The following is a 5,715-nucleotide window of genomic DNA, read 5'->3' on the forward strand; positions in this document are numbered from 1 at the left end:
ATAACCAACGTTACTTCTTTTATATATATATATATATATATATATATATATATATATATATATATATATATATATATAGATATATATATATATAAACAGCATACGTAGGGAAAATATGTGAAAATAAAAGATTTATTTAGGGTTTAATAATAAAATTGAAGGGATTAAGCACCAGAAATACGAAAAAATTGGAAGATTGGAACGCCATTGAAAGGTATGTTTTTACCTAGTAAAAACCTAGGGTACAAGAGCTGAAAGGGGGAAGATGAAGATTATTCACTATTTATACCTATTAATTTCGTAATTGTGGTATTTTGGAAGGATATTTTCGATATTTCACATAGCTAGGTTGCTGTATGGGATTGAGTATGTGATAATTAGTCAAGCCAATTTTAGCTTGACTAACAATAATATAATTGAGGGATTAAATCAGTGGGCCCAACTGTCAAGGATGGTAAAATCAACCAAACCAAACGCTGTACAAAGATGCCCTAAATAGTAAATATCCCATCCCTTGTAATACACCAACCAAAGATGCCCTAAATATTCTGGGAATCCCGGATTGGGATCGGGAAATCCCATATTTTACCTAAAAGTAAGAAATGTTGTTTTTTTTCCATTAGTATTATTATATACACTAAACCAACTTGAATATATTTATATACATACTACTACTGCTCTTGCACTATTTATTTTTACAACGAAACTCGGAACAAATAAAATTTAAAAAGTTTAAAAATAATTTGAAACGAAATATTATATTGTATTCCTCAATGTAGGGCGAGATTTGTCATTTGTGTGTTTGTGACCGATGGGGTTCGGTAATTTAAATTTTAACATGTCATTTTTGAACTCTTCAACTACCCACCTGAACTATGGACAATTTCACAATCCCCCCTCAACTACAGAACTTAACAATAAACACCCTTGGGTTAATGATTGAACATATTTTTTTTTCTTTTTAAAAGGCAAAAATATTCACTTATTCAGATTATCACTGGAATAAATTATTAAATTAGCAGTTCTTGTTAATTTTAACGCTCTCTGATTTAAATTTAATGAGATAATATTTTGGAATATTATATTATTATTATCAGGAACAGCAACAGAGACTGTACCAGGTTTAAAAAAAAAAAAAAGAAAAAGAAAAAGATGACTGATTCAGTTAGAGCAAGATATACAGGCGAAGATTATCTCTATCATATATTCATCTCTCTGTACGTACTAAGACCATCTCCAATGAAGATGGGTATAGGTTGGGGTGGGGTGATAAAACCACCTCCAATGGAGGTGGGTCAAAGGGGGTGTGGGTAGGGGTGGGGAGAGGGGGAGGGGAAGAATACCTTGAGCTGCCCCCTTCCAACTCACGTGCTGGAAGGGGGCGTGTGATACACGCTCCTTTTCTTTTTTTTTTTTTTTTTTCTTTTCTTTTTCCTTTTTTATTTGTTATATACATTACTTTTTTTTTTTTTTTTTCCTTTTTCTTTTCTCTTTTTTACTTGTTAATTTTTTTTTTTCCTTTTCTTTTGTATTTATTTTTTATAATATATCACTATTTTATTTATTTCAATTATTTAGTTATATAATTTAATATCACATAATTTCAATAAAATCAAACACTTAATTTGTAAATAAAGACTTTTAATATTTTTTTATTTATTTTTCTTTTATTTTATTGTTTCCGTTTGAATTATATCTTTTGAATTACTAATTCTATCTTTTTTAATTAGTAATAATTATTATTAATTATTAGTTTTTAATAATAATAATAATAAAATAATAATAATAATAATAATAATAATAATAATAATAATAATAATAATATTATTATTATTATTATTATTATTATTATTATTATTATTATTATTATTATTATTATTATTATTATTATTATTATTATTATTATTATTATTATTATTTTATTATTACTATGACGATGAGAGTGGGGGTTTAAAAAAAAATAATAAAAGATCGAACGGTTGAAAACGACGTAGGTAGAGGTCGGGGGAGAGGGAAAGGGAGGGGAGGGGGAAAACCCTCTCTCCATTGGAGATGCTCTAAAGGGCTGTTTGGTTGGATAATTTAGAGAAACTCCAAAACCTCCCTCTTACCCTCACATCTTTTTCCTCTGAGCGGTCTGTTTCTCAAACTGTACCCTTCCTTCACATTTTGATGTGGTCGAGATAAATTGAGGGTACTTTTGTCAATAACATTTACCGTGTTTTGAGGGATTGTTTGGTGGGGGTGTTACTATTAGTACTTCATATTCTTGATTTAATCTCGAACAAATTTAATTATAGGGTAAATTAAAAACCCTTGATGTATGGTAACTCTTGTTTGAGTAATTACAACAACCCCTCAACTATAAATTTTCTTATACGTGCACCCTTACAGTTTCAAATTTAGTAGAATCTTCTTGATTAAATGGAATATTATCACTTTTGTATCCGTTTTATCCCATTCGAGCTCCACATTTTGAAACAAGATGATCATAAGATGTATTTTTTGTCTTGTATATATCAGATTGTGGTGCATTAGAAACTGTATTTTTACACAAAATGAGTACAAACTATAGCACATTCCACGGAATCTAGATGATTATGTTGAATTTGAGACCATAAAGGTGGATGTGTAAGAATATTCATAGTTAAGGGGGTTAATGTAATTATCCAAACAAGAGGAAAGTTTTCGTAATTTGATCATACCTCAGTTGTGGTTGTAATTTACTCTTAATTATATGTACTCTTCATATGTAGGACCGGCAATTGAGCCGAACCTAACCGAAGTCTGATTGCTCCGTTCGATTATATTTGAGTCGAGTCTACTTCTTAGTGAGTTGCACCGAGCCTGAGCCATTCAGCTATACCTGATTTATTTACGAGTTGAGTTTCAGCCTTCTATGGCACAATCCGAATAAGACTCTACCGATTATGTTAATAATAAAATATATAATGTATTTCTTATTTTAGTACTTTGTCTCAACATACAAGTTACAACCGTATAAGATTATTTTATTTTGCAAAAAAAAAAAAAAGAATTAAGTGGAGGCAATTGCTAAAATATATTGCAGATTTGAGAATGTATAATGTTTCTAATAATAAGAGTTACTAATTTTTTTTTTCTATCGTCTTAAGTTTTTCAATTACTTGCAAAGATCGTTTACGATTTTTTTGGATTGGCTTTAATGAAAGTAAATCTTGTTTATCACTTGTTTTTATATTTTTTCTTACTCATTACAGTTATATAGTAGGGTTCATTTGATATACACCCCTAGAATGGAAAATATATAGGGATAAGTCCACCCCTAAAATTCTTTCTTTGAGATACAACCCTGGAGATGCAAAAGTACTATTGTGCCCTTAAGTGCAATTTTCGCCCAACTGCATTCAGTATTTTAGCCCCTACATTCAGCATAATGCTGAACTGCATTTAGCATTTTGGGCCTGCATTTATCATTTTTATACATTATTTTAATAAAAAATATAAATTCTTATTTTATTATTATTTTTTATATATATCGTATTTTGTATTTTTTAATTATTTTTTTTAATTTTTAATTTTTAAATTTTTTAAAATTTTTTAATTTTTTTTAATTTTTTTAATTTTTTTAATTTTTTCAATTTTTTGATTTTTTTAATTTTTTTAATTTTTTTAATTTTTTTAATTTTTTTAATTTTTTAAATTTTTTAAATTTTTTTTAATTTTTTTAATTTTTTAATTTTTTAATTTTCAATATTTTTATTTTTTTTTTATTTTTTTTGATAAATTTACTGTACTGAATTGACTATATATGACTACGGTATACCACAGTTATGTATAGTTATATGTAATCATATACTGTCTTTTTACCCCAAAATTAATCTAAACCAACAACAAAATTCACAATTTAATCTTGATATCATAAATATACTAACCCAAAAAAAATGAAAAAACACAATCACATGCATATAATCTTCAAAACATGAACACGCATTACTATACATTAAAAAACACAGAATATACATATAAATTTATGTTACTACACGTGACTATAGTTATATACAATTATCTATATTTATATAAGTGGCATAAGTCTGGAGTACTGTAGCATGAATCCAACTTCACAAAGGCACTTCATCGAATTTTATTCTCTGCATGTCATAAAACTATAATAAAAGCAAAACCTAATACGAGTTAAATAGCAAAATGGAACATGCTAGTTAGATTACATGAAAAATACAAAAATAAACTTGATTTTTTTGTTGATAAATTTACTGAACTAAAATCGACTACAAATGACTATAGTATACTACAAGTCCTATATACAGTCATGTATAGTTACATGTAGTCATGACTATACATGACTACATGTGACTGACTATATATGACTGTATATGACTAAATATAATTGTATATTCATCTGACTCAAATCACCCATGTAAGTAACCATTACTGGTTAAATTTCTATTACAGACAAACAAAGCTCTCACACATTAGGCATTTCAAATCATCTTCAAATAAATACAAAAACAAAATACATATGATTTATAATAAAAAATCAAATTACATGAAAAATACAAAAAAAAAAAAAAACATGATTGTTTTTGTTGATAAATTTACTGAACTAAAATCAACTACAAATGACTATATTATACTACAAGTCCTATATATAGTCATGTATAGTTACATGTAGTGATGACTATACATGACTACATGTGGCTGACTATATATGACTCTATATGACTAAATATAACTGTATATTCACCTGACTCAAATCACCCATGTAAGTAACCACTACTGGTTAAATTTTCATTACAGACAAACAAAGCTCTCACACTTTAGGCATTTCGAATCATCTTCAAATAAATACAAAAAATAAATTACATATGATTTATAATAAAAAATCAAATTAATCCAAATAAAAATATTTTAATATTAATTGTTCACAGATCTTCAAAAACATAGTAGATCTGTGTTTTTTTTTTTTATAAATGCAGTAAATATATACAAATCGAACACCACCAATTCCAGATCTGAAATTCTAGACCTGACTACACATCGTCGGATCACAATTTAAAATTTTCGAATTTAGTTGATTTTCATAAAAAAAAAAAAACAATAATAAGGTGAAATAGTGAAAAGAATTCAGATCTTAAAAAATAAATTAAAAATGGATGGACATTCATAAATTAAAAAAATAACTTAAAAAGGTGAAGTGAATGGTTTAGTACCGAGTTCAAGGCGGTGGGAGGAGCAACGACGGCCGTGGCGGAGCAGCGACGCAAGGCGGCGGCGGAGCAGCGACGCAAGGCGGCGGCGGAGCAGCGACGCAAGGCGGTGGTGGAGCAGCGACAACGCAAGGAGGTGAGGGGAGCAGCGACGGCGGCGGCGTAAGAAGGTGGGGGAGCTAGCCGCGACGGCGGAGGGTTATGGGCAGCCACAGAGAGAGAGATGAAGAGTGAGAAAGAAAGAGAAGAGAGAGAGAGAGAGTTAGAGAGAGAAATGAAGAGAGAGAAATAAAGAGAAGAGAGAGAGTCAGAGAGATATGAAGAGAGAGAGAGAGAGAGAGAGAGAGAGAGAGAGAGAGAGAGAGAGAATGGGTGAGGGGAAATGACGACACAAAAAAAAGGGGAGAGTGGGAGAAAAAGATTAGGGGTTAGGGTTTTAAATTATAACTAAAAGGGCAAAACGGGTATTTTAATTTGACTAGGGGTGTCTATCAAATTAAGTTTAGAA

General features: G+C 29.3%; 1 long non-coding RNA gene across 1 annotated transcript; it reads right to left on the bottom strand.

Annotated features, from left to right (window-relative positions):
- Positions 1-4,106: 4,106 nt before the first annotated feature.
- On the bottom strand, positions 4,107-5,247 carry LOC148768395 (uncharacterized). Its single transcript, XR_016032830.1, has 2 exons — positions 5,211-5,247; positions 4,107-4,163 (listed from the first exon to the last, which is right to left on the bottom strand). It is a non-coding gene; the product is annotated as an uncharacterized LOC148768395 (long non-coding RNA).
- Positions 5,248-5,715: the final 468 nt, after the last annotated feature.

This window comes from Erythranthe guttata, chromosome 8 (assembly GCF_056151865.1).
Source record: "Erythranthe guttata isolate IM_541 chromosome 8, IM_541, whole genome shotgun sequence".
Taxonomy (NCBI): Eukaryota; Viridiplantae; Streptophyta; class Magnoliopsida; order Lamiales; family Phrymaceae; genus Erythranthe; species Erythranthe guttata.